Consider the following 16,218-nt stretch of genomic DNA (forward strand, 5'->3'; position numbering starts at 1 on the left):
CTTCCTCTCCCATAAGCTCCTCCTGTACTCTCCTGGGATCCTGCAGAATTCCAACTCATTCATCAACATGTCTTTCTATCTTAAAAAAATAAATCAACAAAGCAGGAGAGGGCTTTAAAAAGCCTTTGTAGAAACTACTTAAAGAAACAGGCTCTTTTTATTCCAGTCACATGCTCTTGAAACTAAGCACCTGTCAACACACTTAATTATTTAGATAATTAAGGCCCAAACCACATTTTGACCTGAAATATTAAAATAACTAGAGGCCTGGTGCACAAAAACTCATGCCCTGGGGGGGGGGGGAGGAGGTCTTCTCTACCCGGCCTGTGCTCTCTCACAGTCTGGGAGCCCTCAGGGGATGTCTGACTCCCCATGGGGAGCAGGCCTAAGCTGGCAGTCAGACATTCTTATTCTTAGTGCTGCCGAAGAGGAGGGAGAGGCTCCCATTACCACCACTGTGCTCACCAGTCATGAGCCAGCTTCTGGCTGAGCAGCACTCCCCTGTGGGAATGCACTGACCACCAGGGGCAGCTCCTATGTCTACCCCCTGGTGGTCAGTGTGCATCGTATCTACCAGTCGTTCCTCTGTTCAGTCGATTTGCATATTAGCCTTTTATTATATAGAATTTTAGGTCAAAGTATTTAGAAGAGAGGGTTTCCATGATACTTCATAGTGATATAGCAAAATATTGCTTTGAAGGGACAAAATCCTTCTGCTGATGCTGCCTCCAACTCAATTGTTGAACTTGTCTAGTTTTGGTTATTTAAGATGGGGCTGGGCTGCTACTCCTGAATGAAGTAAAATGGTTAATGAGAGAGTCTTCTCTCTGCTGTTGGTAGATCTCAGAAGATTTTGGCAAGTGTTCTCTTTGTCCTAGTTTTAACCCATTTCCTATCTGCTGGCTGGCATATAAGTCACAGAGTTTAGAATCAAGGCAACCACCTTGAGGAAGGCTGGTCTCAGTTCTCCTTTTTCTGTAGAAGTTGGGGACACCCAGCCCATTTCCACTTGTCTCTGTATGTATTCATGCTGAATCCTCTTATATTGTAAACTCTGAAGCCATATGCATTCTATGGCTGCAGTCGCTCCTGCAATGGATCAGGTTTCTCCTCACTTTTGAGTCTGGGGAGCTTTGCGGGTCAAACTGGGAGAAGCTTGGATATGACATACTAGTTACTGTGTGTGGTCACCAGAACTTGCACAGCTGATGCTCAGCTTAAGGAAAATATGACCAGAGATATCCCCACTGCAGTATTCAAGATGGATTGGAACACGAGAGACCAAAGGCAGAGAAGGTGGCTAGGGTGCAGTTACTGCGATTGAGGCTGATGTTCTCCGGTGGATTTCAGCCACCGCTGTAACCACCAGGATTTCATTATCAAATATTTTATTTCACCCGTGGAGATTCTCAGTGCACAGGAACACATTAAACTCTGTGAGAAGTTCTGCAACAAACACTTGAAACTATGTTTAACACAGTGTTTCCAAAACATGACTGACTATAGAACCATCCTTATGCATAGCACCTATTTTAAAAATATATTTTTATTGATTTCAGATAGGAAGGGAGAGGGAGAGAGAGGTAGGAAACATCAATGATGAGAGAAGATCATTGATCGGCTGCCTCCTGCTGAGGATCAAGCCTGCAACATGTCCCTTGACTTGCACCTGGAATCAAACCTGGAACCCTTTATTCCCGAGGCTGACACTATCCACTGAGCTAAACCAAGTATGGCAGCACTGGTTCTTGATAGAGGATGGAAGAAATGATCAGGGCCAGATGTGAAAAGAAACAGTTTTAAGGTCCAATCACCTCTATCGTTTCAAGTATGGAAAGGAAGAGAATAGGACAGATACTGGCAGTAATAAAGGGAATGGAGGTGGTAAAGGTGATATCAATTTTTGACATGTTGTTTTGATAAGAATGTGAATGACTGAATAAATTCTAAATTTTAATCTTTTATATCCACTCCATTAATCCAAATTAAAAATAACAAACCAGGGCCCAGATGTAATTTATTCAGAGGTTCATAATATTGCTTGGACAGAAAGACTCCCTATGGAATATTTTAATTGGCTCAGCCAAAATTTTACTATATTTTATTCCATTTCCAATTTAGTAGTCTGACAGAATCATAGTAAGTCAAGTATTATAATTAAAAAGAGAGAGAGAGAATTGCCAGTTTTCTCCTCAGCTGGGACGGATGAGATATTGGTTATTTTTAACTTCGACTGAGAAGGCTTTACTCACCCACTGCTAGAGGCCTCCGAGCCACTCCTGCCCGGGGCAGGTGTACACACTCACTCAGGCTGTGTCCACCATCACTCTCAACACGGCTGCTCTTCCTTTGCAGAACCTTCCAGAGAAAAATGGCAGACTCCTCTAGAACCTTCCTAGGACATGCCTACTTTCCCCCCACTTATTGCTGCCCATCAAGTCATTCTTATTTCTGTTGAGGGGCATTCCAGATTTATCCTTAGGCTCCAGCCCCACTCTAGCAGCTAAACACATCTTCTACTCAGTTGAGAAGACCAAACTAATCAAATATGCAGTCCCCATAACCAACTAGACCCCTTCCTTCACACATATATGCCTTTACAAACACCTTTTTATTCTTCCCTCTAGTTTCAGACATTGTGGCCTTGTTCCCATCATTCCCTTCTAGTGCTTTTCATTTCTAATTTTCCATAGAATTCATCCTCTGGGCCTTCTTATGGGTCAGCTCTCCTGTGTGACCTTGAGCAAAGTACTTCTCAGCTCCCAACCTCAGTTTCCATAATGAGTCCCTCTTTGAGGGATATTCTAAGAATTGAGTAGTACTGTATACAAGCATCCTGTACAGTGTCTGAGACATGCAAAACACTGATAGCTACTCTTATGCTTAGTGCTTCCATTTTAATTTTTTTAAGAATCAATTTTATTGGGGCACAATGTACATAAAGTAAAATGCACAATTTTTAAGTATATGGTTTGGTGAGGTTTTGTCAGTATATGCACCCTTGTTACCACCATCCCAATCAAAACAGAACATGGCCATTACTCCAGAGAGTTCTTTCCTGTCCCTTCACAGTCAATTCTCCATGCCTGCTGTGCTGGATTAATGCCTATCTGATTGCTATCACTTTTAAGTTGCTTTACCTGTTTTAGAATTTCATATAACTGGGATTATTCAGTATATACTTTTTGTGTTGGGTTCCTTTTGCTCAGCACAATTTTAAAATTTCTTTCTTGTTGTTGAATGTAACTATTGTTCATTCTTTGTACTGCTGAGTATTTACTTCATTGTATGAATGTACACTGTTTGTTTTGTGTGAATATATATATATATATATATATATATATATATATATATATATATTATCCTTTCAATGTTGATGGGCATTTGGGGTGTCCCACTATTTTCTAGAGGCAATAAAGCTGTTAGAACAGTCATTTATGAAGGTTTTCATGAAGAAATATATGGTGTATATATTTTTCTCTTAGAGAAATACCTAAGAATAGTTATTGGATCAAATGATTAGTGTAGGTTTATTTTTTAAAGAAACTGCCAAATTGTGTTCTGAAGTGGTTGTGCCATTTTACACTCCAAACAGCAAAGTATGATCATTCCAGTTGTTCTACAACCATGGTACATTTGGTCTTATCAGTATTAATTTGAACATGTCCAATGACATGGCATCTGACTGTGGTCTTAATACTCATTTCTCTGGTATCTAGCAATGTTCAGCCTCCTCATGTGCTTCCTGGCCATTTGTGTATCTTCTTCTCTGAAGTATTGGCAAACATTTCCATAAATTAGTTGCTTGTCTTATTATTAGTAGTGAGTTAGACTTTTATTTAATACTAGTAGCCCTGCACACAAATCCCTGAGCCAGTAGCTCTCCAGTAGCTCACTGCTGTCCTCAGGTAGCTCTCTGCCCACTGCCTTGCTGCCCTGCCCTCCTGTAGCTTCCCCCACCCCCTCTACCCCCACACCCCCTCAGAGTTCGCTTCCCTTCCCCCTCCTGTAGTTCTCCGGCACCTGCTTGCAGCCAGTAGCCTGCTGCTGCACTCCAGTAGCTCTCTGACCATTGCCCCACCCTCCTATAGTTTCCCTCTCCACCCCCCCTCCCCCAGACCCCCTCATAGCTTGCTGCCCCACCCTCCTGTGATCCATGATTTGGTCATTATGTGGTTGGTCATTATACTTCATGGCATAATGATCATTTGCATATTATATCTTCATTATATAGAACTAGAGGCCCAGTGTATGAAATTTGTGAAGTGTCTCTCAGCCTGGCCTGCACACTCTCCAATCTGGGACCCCTTGGGGGATGTCAGACTGCCAATTTAAATCAGCAATCAGACATCCCTCTCACAATCCGGGACTGCAGCCCCTAACCACTACCCTGCAGGCTTGATTGACACCTAATTGCTTCCCTGCTAGCCCAATTGTCCCCAACTGCCATCCCTGGCAGGCCTGGTTGCCACAAACTGCCATCCCCTGCAAACCAGGTTACCCCCAACCGCCCTCTCCTGCCGACATGATCTCATCCCCAACTACCCTCCCTTGCCTGTCTAGTTGCCCTTAACTGCCCTCCCCTGAAGGCCTAATCCTCCCCAACTTCCCTTCCCTGTAGGCCTAGTCATTCCCAACTGCCCTCCCTGCAGGCTTGGTTGCTCCCAACTGTCCTCCCCTGCAGGTCTGGTCCCTCCCAACTGCCCTTCCCTGCTGGCCTGATCACCCACAACTACCCTCCTCTGCTCTCCATCTTGTGGCAGCCATCTTGTGTATTGGAGTGATGGTCAATTTGCATATTACCTCTTTATTATATAGGATATATACAAGCATTCCATTTATCACTTCCTAGGATTTTCTAAGATCTTGGGGAACCCAGTTAAACAAACTCTGTCTGATGCTAATGTATATCACTTGGACTCTCAAGATAACTAAAATTTGGAAAATGAAATATACACTGAGAGATGGAATTTTAATAGAAACTGGTTGGCTAGGAAGTCATTTGAATAAGTCACTAATAGTTTGACTCCACTTTAGACATTAAAAACCAGAAACAAAACAAAAGCTTAAAATTAAAAAAAAAAAGTTTTTGTTGTTAATCCTCACTTGAAGTTATCTTTTTCATTACTTTTCAGAGAGAGTGGAAGGGGGAAGGAGGAAAGAGAGCGAGAAAAGAGAGCAAGAGTGAGAGTGAGCAAGAGAGAGAGAGAGAGAGAGAGAGAGAGAGAGAGAGAGAGAGAGAGAGAGAGAGAGAGAGAAAGAGAAAGGTGAGAGAGACACATTGACTGGTTGCCTTCCATTCTCACCCCAATGGAGTTTGGGGGGTGGAAGGAGTGAACCCAAAGCTGAGGTATGTGCCCTTGACTGGAAATTGAACCTGTGACCCTTTGGTGCCCAGGCCAACACACTAACCACTTGGCAACACTGGCTAGGGCCAAAAGCTCGAATTTTGGTCTATAGGTTTGTATGTGTGTTCATGTCCATCTTTAGCAAATAAGGTTGCTGTGATAGAGTACTAGAGGCCTGATGCATGAAATTCATGCAAGAGTAGGCCTTCCTTCTCCTGAATGCCAGCACCGGCTTCCCTCCAGCACCCAGAACCTGGACTTCCCTCTTCCTGCAACCAGCAGACACCCGGGACTTGGGCTGGCTTCCCTCTGGCCCCAGCTTCATTAGGAAGGATGTCCGGAATGACTTCTGAAAGATGTCTGGTCTAATTAGCATATTACCCTTTTATTATTATAGATAGATGTTGTGACACAAATCTTTTGTTATATATATATATGTTGCAGATGTTTTCTCCAGTTCTGTGGCTTATCTTTCCTTAATGGTATCTTTCGAAAAACTGAAGTTCTTAATTTTGATGAAATCCAATATATCTTTTTTATTTTCTGGTTAGTAATAATAGTGTCCCATCTAAGAAGTCTTTGTCTATCCTAAAATGTGATGATTTGCTCATTTATTTTCTTCTAGAAATTTTATAGGTTTTGATTTTGATTGTGTTTGTTACAAACTAAATTAATTTTATGTTTGTTGAAAAGTTGGGGTTCAGTTTCATCCTCCCCCCCATTTTCTATTTGCTTCCATTTATTCCAACATTATGTGTTAAAAAGAAGGTCTTTCCCCTTGGGAGCTTTGCCAAAATCAATTGAACATGTGTGTGCATGTGTTTGTACTATGCTTCTGGATGCTCTGCTCTGTTCCATGATCTGCATGTCTAAATGTTGGTACTATACTGTTTTGATTACTGTAGCTTTATAGTAAGTTTTAGAATGAGATGGTATACATTCTCTATCTCATTCTAAAGTTGTTTACAAAGTTGTTTTACAAAGTTGTTTAGGGTATTCCAGGTCTTTATGTTTTCATATGAATTTTCAAAATCAGCTTGTTAATTTTTACAAAAGCACTGAGCAGGATTCTTATTAGAATCAAATAGAACCTATAGGTCAATTTGAGAAAAGTGGACATCTTCATATTAAGTCCTTTAATGCATTATGTGTTATATCTATGTTAATTTAAATTAAATAGTTTTTTTCTCAGAAATATTTTGTAGTTTTCAGAATTGAGGTCTTACACATCTTTTGTTAAATTTATTATTAAGAATTTAAAGTTTTGGATGCTATTATAAATAGTATCTTTTTAAAATGTCGACTTTTTTTAGTACAAAGAAGTGCACTTAATTTTTGTATGTTGACCTTACCTCTTTAGATTTTTTAATATAAACAATCATGATGTGAATAAAAATAGATTTACTCCTTTGTCCCAATATTTGTGCCTTTTATTTCCTTCTCATGTTGTATTTTATGGCTTCAGACTCCAGAACAATATTGAATAGAAACAGTTGGAATGAATAACATTGCATAGTTCCTGATCTTAAGAATAATTCGATATTTCATCAGTAAGTCTGTTATTAGATGCAATTTTTTGGTAACTGACCTTCCTTGAAATTGAGGAGATTTCCTTCTTTTCTAAATGTGTTGAGAATTTTTAAAATCATGCATAGATTTTGAATTTTGTCAAATCCCCTGCATCTATTGAGCTAATCATATGGTGTTTCCTTTATTCTGTTAATGTGGTGAATTACTTTATTGACTTTTGTTATTGAGCCAATTTTGCATATCTGGGATAATTCTGGTTTTGGTTTGCTAATACTTTGTTAAGAATTTTTGTATCTATATTTATGAGGGCTGTTCATAATTTTATTATAATGTCTTGCTTAAATGTTGGTATCAGGGTTATGCTAGTCTCATGCAGTAAGTTAGTAAGCATTTTTCCTGGTCTATTTTCTGAAAGGAAAATTTTAAGTTGTCATTATTTCTTCCTGAAATGTCTGGTAAATATATCAGAGCAGACACCTGGATCTGGTGCTTTCCCCGAAGTTGTATTTTCATTATGAGTTCAATTTCTTTAATAGAAAACCTGCTATCCAGATTTTGTATTTCATTATGAGTCAGTTTTAATAACTTGTGTTTTTTTAAGTAGTAATCATTTTTGCTTAAGTTTTTGAATTTGTTAGTATAATGCTGTTTATAATGTTACCATAGGAGCCATAATGATATAATTTCCTTCATTGCTGATATTGGCAATTTTTGGTATCTTTATTATTTCTTGATTTTTCTTACTAGGTACTTGTAAATTTTACTAATCTTTCCAGAGAATCAGATCCAGATTTTGTTCATATACTGTATTTGTTCTATTGATCACTACCTTTATCTTTATTCTTTTTATTTATATTTAGTTACTTCATGCTTGTTTTTCTTTGTCTAGATTTTTAATTTATACTTTAATTTATTTTAGACATTTTTTTCAAATATAGACACTTAAAGTTATACATTTTTTTCTCTATTCTTTAGCTGCATCCCACAAATTTTTCTGTGTCTTCATTATCGTTTTGTTCAAATATTTTCTGACTTCTCTTGTGAATTCTTCTTTGACTAGTGACTTATTTATAATATATTATTGAATATCTAAACATTTAGGCATTTTAAATATTTTTTTATTGAATTCTGATTTAATTTGATGACCAGAAAACAATATGCATTTTTATCTTTCAGAGTTAACTTTTAATGTTGTATTACTTCACATTTCTCATTTTCCATTTCTCAATTCTTCCTATACATTTTATTTTTCCCATTTCACTAATATAAAAATATTATAGCAATATAATTTTATTTACCCATTTCCACCATCTTTTGTCCTAATGGTGTCATATTTTTTATTTGTATACATGTTAGAAAGTAAACTTATAAAATTGTTTCTTTTCCTTTAATTGGTAAGTTATTTTTAAAGGAAATTAAGAAAAGAAAATTTTTATTTGCTTATTTGTTTGTTTATTTTAGTGTTCAAGAGCTTTTATGTATTAGAATTGATTGAATTTTAAAAATATCAATATATTTTCGGAAGAATATATGCATCCCTATGATCATTGCAGAGTTGTTTAGAATAGCCAAGATCTAGAAGTAACCCAAGTGCCATCAGTACATAAAAAAGCTGTTGTACATTTACAGCTTGGCCATATAAAAAAAAAAGAAAGTTTACTCTTTGTGACAGCATGGAAGTACCTGGATGTATGCTAAGTGAAATAAGCCAACCAGAGTAAGACAAATACCAATGATTCCGTTATATGTGGAATCTAATGAACAAAATACACTAACGAACAAAACAGCAAAAGACTCATAGATACAGAGAAAAGAACATCTATTAGAGGGGTTGGATGCTGGTTGCAGAGGGGGGAAGGATTAAACAAAAAACAACTTTATTCACATATTTATTACTAGAGGCCGACCTGGTGATCAGGGGAAGGTGATGCCTCATCACACCTCTGCTGCTGCCACTGCCAGACGTGCAAGCCTCAGCTGGCCCTACTTACCTTAGCCTTGGGCTGGCCCTGGTCAGCTGGGGGGGCTGAGGGGACTAGGGGACTCTGGAAGCAGGCACACGATGGGGCTGAGGATACTGGGCACTGCCATCTTGTGGCTGTGGGCCCTGCTATCTTTGAGGGTGTGGCAGTCTATTAGCATATTCCTTCTTTATTAGATAGGATTACTTTCTTCATTTCCTGCAGATATGAATTTCCATGTAGTATTATTTCCTTCAAGCTGAAAAATATTCTTTAATATTTCTTGAGGTGCTGGTCTTCATGCAACAGATATCCTCATGATTTTTTTTTTAAAGAAAATGTTTTTATTTTATCCTCATTTTGTAAAGAAATATTTGCTGGCTGGATATAAATTTTGGACTGACTATTTTATTTAATTTCTTTAGCACTTTAAATACATCATTTCTTACTGCTAATGCATGGTCTTTCTGAAATTTTAGCTGAGTGCTAGTGAGGTGTTAATAGAGTGTAAGGAGGTGTCCAGAAATCTCATGCAACTCATAACTCTGCTGACGTTTAGTAAATGTGTTCTACTCTCAACCTCATAACAGTTCCTTTCTTGGAAAGTTGTGTACTCGTTCCTTGCATATGAACAGTGCAGCTCTCAGGCAAGGACCCACCAGAATACCCCACCTAGAGTTCTGGGGCTGGCTCACTTTTACAAAAGTCCCTCCTATTTACTGATGTTGTTTAGATTCCAGCCCCTTCAGTATCTTCAAACTAATGTGAGACTACTCAGCTCAGTTGGAATGCTGTACCCTGGACTCCAGGTCCAGCTCCACCTGTTTAGGGAAACTGTGCCCAAGTGGAAAGCAGACTGGGATGGTAGATGTTACATTAATTTTTTAAAATATTTTCCCAGCTTTATAGCATTTATGATATATTGTAGTCAGCTCATACTAGTTCAGAAGAGGCACATTTTAAATTTGTAGGAATTTTGCAAGCTAGCTGTTAAGCTATTGGTAGCTTGAATTCAGCCAAAGGAGGAGTATGAATGCCATAGAAACAGGCAAATGTTACAAATCAGGTCTTTTTTTGTTTTCTTTTTTTTCTTTTTTTCTTTGTTAGAGAACTGGTTTTTAAAGATTTACCAGCACACCACTGTTTCTGGCACTAATTATGTTACTAATTACTCCAATACTCTTTGCTTCTTTGTCTCTTTCTCTGAGCTTCCATAGGAGATGAATTGAGACCTGAGATTGAGAAACAAAGCAGTAGAAATGAAGGGAAGGAGTCCTGAAGGTACTTTTGTACCTGCCAATTTAGTTGCCCATCTTCTTTTTGAATACTTGTGACTTCTACAAGTTTCAGTTTATGCCTAATATACCTCATGTTGGATTTTGTCACTTGAAGCAAATATTTTCTAATTTTCAATTCTGCCTTTAATGTAGTTAAAATCCACACCTTCTGTGAGACTTTCCTGACATATTTGTCCTATAATATCCTGCTTCTTCTGTATAAATACTAATTTTCTAGTCATACACCAAATTAGGCATTAAGCTATATTATTCATTATAGTCACTATTGTGTTCTGTGTCCTCAATTCAATTAGAATCTACATAAGTACAGGAATCATTTTCTCTTATTTGTTTCCCACCTACTGTCTAATAAATGTAGAAACTCAAAACATTGAATTGTAGAAACTCAACAGATCCTTGATGATGGCTTGACTTCTGAATTATTTAAATATACATATTCTTTGTAGACAAGTCTATTTGATTTTTGTTTCTCTTTAAATCAACCTCTCCTGTTTATGTGGTACTACATCATCAACACAATCACTTCCTTTAGAAGAGATGAGTTTAATTAGTTAAATATGAATCCATGGGTTTACTAAAATGGTGAATCTAATATATTTATCTTAACAAACAAGATAATTTGATGTGGCCTAGTTATTTTAGTGACTAGTTATTATAGTTTATCAAATGTGCTTCATCTACCATGATGTGATTGGATGATTGTGATTAACCTTCAAGTACCCTATCATCTCTCTTCTCACTTGCTGTGGAGACTATAATCGATCTAAATAAACATCTGTGGCTATTTTTTCTCTGTTTAGGAAATTCCTTTGGCTCTGTATCCACTCTTTTCTTAAAACTTTTTCATGCTGGCCTAATTTTTCCTCTTAACTTATTTTCATATATATATATATATATATATATATATATATATATATATATATATATATCTCCTCACCTGAGGATGTTTTTATTGATCTTAGAGGAAGGGAGGGAGAGAGAGAGAGAGAGAGAGAGAGAGAGAGAGAGAGAGAGAGAGAGAGAGAGAGAGAGAGAGAGAGAGAAACACCAATTGGTTGCTTCTTATATGGGCTCCAACAGATGATCTAATTTTCAACCCAGGTATGTGCCCTAACTGGGAATCAAACCTGCAACCATTTGATGTGCAGGATGACACTCCAACCAACTGAGCCACAGGAGTCAGGCCTCTGTATATCTTCTTTTGTAGATTAATCAAGTAGACTTGGGCTCCCATTTTTATACTACTTACATGATATAAACTAAACCAAACAATTAGGAGACACAATAGATAAAATTACTACCATAACTCTTAAGAGGTAAGCATGACAAATTAGAGACCAGTTTTATTATGAAGCCTGTCAGAGAAGTCACAGAAGTTGAGAAATATTTAAACTGTTTTTTTTTTTCTCATATCTAGTGTAACAGACATCAATTTACAGATGAGAAAACTGTAGCTCAGAGACAGGGAAATGTCCACTTTAAAGCTGGAAGTACTAGTAGAACCCTGGTCTGATCCTTTGTCCATAGCTCCCTCCACTATCACACAAATTTTAAGCGAAATTGTCCTCTCTTTTGTTTTGTCTTTCTTACCTTGAAGGTTGGAATACTTTTTCCTCTCTTTTTTTTTTCTCCTCATCTCCTCCCACCCTATTTTTAATGCTACTCTTCACAGAAGCATAACTAGTTGGCTATACTTTCCTTCACCTTTCTCTCACTTTCCATTTGTTTTCCAATTCATTACAATCTACTTTCATTCTACCCTGCCTCTGACCCCCTGAAAGATTAATATCAATGTCACCAATGATTCCATGTTGTCAAATCCATTGTCGCTTCTCTGTCCTTATCTATTGAACTCTCAGCAGCAGTCAATATGCAACATTTTCTCTCTTCCTTTTTTTGATTTTGGATTTGGTGAACCATAAACTACTGATTTTCCTTCTACCTTACAGGCTGCTCTTTCTTGATTTTTATTGTCTCCTACTCCCCTAACTAATCTCTAAGTGTTAAAGTATCTTAGAGCTTTTCCTCAGCTCTCTTTCCAATTTATAATTTTAGAGTAGACTGTCACATCCATTTCAGTGGACTTAAACATCATCTAAATACTGATAACTTTCACACATAACTCACCAGCCATTTCCATTAAGCTGTAAATTTATTTACCAGTATACAACTATCTACTTGACATTTTCCCTTGGATTTCAACTAAACAAGTCTAAATCGGAATTCTTGATTTCTAACTTTCCCACGCATGTCCTTGCTGGTCTTTTCCATCTTAGAAGATTATTCAACCATTTGCACAAGTTAAAAAACTATGAAAAACCCTGATTGTAAAACTGACAAAGACATTACAAAAAATAAAATTACTATCTAATGTACCTCATGAATATAGATACAAAAGTCCTTAAGATATTAGCAAATAAAATCCAACTGCACATAAAATGGGCAATACCAAGTAGAGTTTATCCCTGGTACTATTTGGTTTAATATTAAAAAGTCAATCAAGCTGAAGCCAGTTTGGCTCAGTAGTAGAGTGTCGGTCTGCGGACTGAAAGGTCCCAGGTTCGATTTCGATTAAGGGCATGTACCTTGGTTGCGGGCACATCCCTGGTAGGGGGTGTGCAAGAGGCAGCTGGTCGATGTTTCTCTCTCATCCACGATTCTAGCTCTCTATCTCTCTCCCTTTCTCCCTGTTAAAAATCAATAAAATATATTTTTTAAAAAAGTCAATCAATATAATTCATCATACTAATATAATAAAGGAGATAAAGCATATGATGATCTCAATTGCTGGAGAACAAAAGAATTTGACAAAATTTACACCTATTCATTGATAAAAAACAAAACAAAATAAAACAAAACAAAAACTTTCAGTATTCAAGGAATACAAGGAATTTTTATTCTGAATAAGGCATCTATGAAAAACTAACAGTTAACATCCTTCTTAATGGTGAAATATTGAATGCTTTCTCCTGAGACCACCAACACTCTCACCACTTCTATCAACATTTTAATGGGAATTCTAGATTTCAATAAAAAATATAAGGAAATAAAAGGCACACAGATAAGAAATGAAGTAAATATGTCTTTATTCACAGATGACATACATGTCAAGGTAGAAAAGACTAATGAACCTTTGAAAAAGCCACTAAAACTAATACAGATGAATAAAACTAATACAATGTCTCAGGATATAAGGTCAACATACAAAATCAATTGCATTTCCTATATTTAACAGCATAAAAGGAGGAAGATTAATTTAAAAATTACTATTAAAATAAAATAAGTATAACATAATTAGAAATACATTTAACAAGATGTGCTAAACACTCAGGAACATAGCTAAAATTAAAATTATTGACAAACACCAAGTGTTGACAAGCATATGAAACAACTGGAACTCTCATACATTGTTGATGGGAGTGTATAATGATCTACATTTACTTTACAAGAAAATCTGGAAATTTCTTAACAACATGTACTTATCCTATGACTCAGCATTTCTGTTTCTGCCCAGAGAAATGAAAACATATCCATAAAAAGAATTATGTGAGAATGCTTATGTCAAATTTATTAGAACTATATAAAATTGTGAATAGCCCTGTGTCAGTCCATTTACAACTGAATGACTATACAAACTAGGGTACATTCATACTATACAACACTGCTTAGCAATAAACAGAACAAACTATTGCTGTACACAGCAACGTGGATGAATTTCACAAACATGCTTATTGAAAAAGCCTTTCGCAAAAGAGCACATACAGTATGATTTCACTTATATGAAGTTCTAGAGACCAAGCAAAAAGAAACTATATGGCAAAAAAATGAGGATATTAGTTATCTCTGAGAGAGTAATGAATGTTTGGGAACATATATAAGGGATGATGATGATGTTCTGTATCTTGGTAGGAATTAAGGAAGGAGTTATCAATTGGAGGCAATTTTAACCTTCAGGTTACTTTGGAAGTCTGGAGATGTTTTTAGTTGTCACAACTGGAGAGGGTGTGTGTGGTGCTATTGGTATGCAGTGGGTAGAAGAGAGGGATGCTGCTAAACATTCAACAATGCCTTGGACAGCAGCCAGAATACAGACTTATCTAAAGCTGAGAATAGTGTCACATTTTAAAACCTTGGGTCAGGGCTACTTAAGTGTATGCATTTTTCAAAACTCATTAAATGGTATGCTTAAGACTGGCTGTTATAATAATGTTATGGTCATAAGGAAACTCCTATAATGTACGAAATAATTATTGTGTAAAATGTTTGCTGTGTGGAAACCCCAATACTCTGTAACTTCCAAAGTTGATGAACACCCCACTATCTTGATGTAAAAGCCCTAAGCTCTTAAAGTGTAAAAGCCCTGCTCCTAGCATAAGGCACACCGTCTGGCCCACATTGATAAGGACATAAGTTGTTTACTACAGGCTATATAAGCATGGGACCTTCTTCAGTTGATGTCTTTTGCCTGATAGAGGAGGACTCTACGTTGCTCCTGAGATGAACCCCTGACTGCTCTGCTGTGTGAGCCCAAACCAACTGCGGCCACCTGACTGTCTGGGTCTTTGTTGTTCGTCCTTCAGTGTGCATCACCATGTTGCCTTTGCCCAAGCCTAGAACCCACTAGGAATAGGTAAATAAACCTTGTGTGACTGCATACTAATTCTGTCTGTGTGCCATGTGTTCTGGTTCAGCTCAGCTGTCTAGACATTGAAGTGCCAGGGGATAGGCCATTATTGCTGACTCCTGGTCACCTGCATTTGTCCCACTAAGTCTAGACAGATAATTAATTAATTGGAGCATAATTGGGACACTGGCATTTCATTGCATGCAATTTTTCTATAAAAATATAAAAACCCAAACCACATATTGATCCTAGTTATACCATGCATACTGTAGTAAGGGGTAGGGAGGGATGTGTTTTGATGTTCTCAACTTTTTTTTGTTCACCCTAAGAAGATAAAAAAAAATAACATAGATTGATGCATGGACAGTAGAATAAATAAATGGATGGTTATGTGATAAAGTATATAGCAAAATGTTAACTTTGCAATCTACATCGTGAGTATATAGATATTCATTACTCAATTCATTCAACATTCTCTGAACTTGAAAATTTTCATGATAAAATGTGGTCATCCCTGATTTTTTTTTCTTTAACCCATCTACCCTTACTTATTCTACCTGTATGTCCTGCTTATACTACCCTGTTTCCCTGAAAATAAGACAGTGTCTTATATTAATTTTTGCTCCCAAAGATATGCTAGGTCTTATTTTTAGGGGATGTCTTATTTTTCCATGAAGAAGAATACAGTACACATTTATTGTTAAATGAAAATAAAGGAAATTTATTACCTGTATACGGTACGGCCATACGGTAGTTGTCAACACAAACCAGACAAACTGTGAATCCTACAGTATCAAAAATTTACTCATTTATTCAATGACAATCATGTCATCATCTTCTGGAACATCATCATAACAATCCAATTCCTGAATTTCCTGGTGAATTTCTTGTGACTCCATTTCTTTCAGAATCAGTGGACCAAATCTCTCATGTTTAACCTAGGGGGGCCTTATTTTCGGGGGATGCCTTATATTTCACTCAGAAGGAAACCTGCAAGTAGGTCTTATTTTTGGAGGATGTCTTATTTTTGGGGAAACACGGTATCATCAAAAAGTATATTGAACTAATTCAGTTCTTTTTATTTCTACAGCCATCAACTCAGTCTAAGTTACCAACAACTCTCTTCACTTGACCACAGCAATAGACTGCTAACTGGTCTTTTTCTGCTTTCTCTCATGATTTTTAAAAAATATATATATTTTATTGATTTTTTTACAGAGAGGAAGAGAGAGGGATAGAGAGTTAGAAACATTGATGAGAGAGAATCATCAATCAGCTGCCTCCTGCACCCCCCCCCCCCACTGGGGATGCGCCTGCAACCAACGTACATGCCCTTGACCAGTATCGAACCCGGGACCCTTCAGTCTGCAGGCTGATGCTCTAACCAGTTTTGGCCTTTCATGCTTTTTATAACCTATGCTTCCTTCTGACTGCAGCCAGAAGGGGCTTCTTAAAAC

At 37.2% G+C, this 16,218-nt stretch overlaps 1 long non-coding RNA gene across 1 annotated transcript; it reads right to left on the reverse strand.

The window, feature by feature from the left end:
• Window positions 1–481: 481 nt before the first annotated feature.
• LOC118724190 lies at window positions 482–14,561 on the reverse strand. Its single transcript, XR_004989513.2, has 3 exons — window positions 14,330–14,561; window positions 11,745–11,752; window positions 482–496 (listed from the first exon to the last, which is right to left on the reverse strand). It is a non-coding gene; the product is annotated as an uncharacterized LOC118724190 (long non-coding RNA).
• Window positions 14,562–16,218: the final 1,657 nt, after the last annotated feature.

This window comes from Pipistrellus kuhlii, unplaced genomic scaffold (genome assembly GCF_014108245.1).
Source record: "Pipistrellus kuhlii isolate mPipKuh1 unplaced genomic scaffold, mPipKuh1.p scaffold_m20_p_2, whole genome shotgun sequence".
Lineage (NCBI taxonomy): Eukaryota > Metazoa > Chordata > Mammalia > Chiroptera > Vespertilionidae > Pipistrellus > Pipistrellus kuhlii.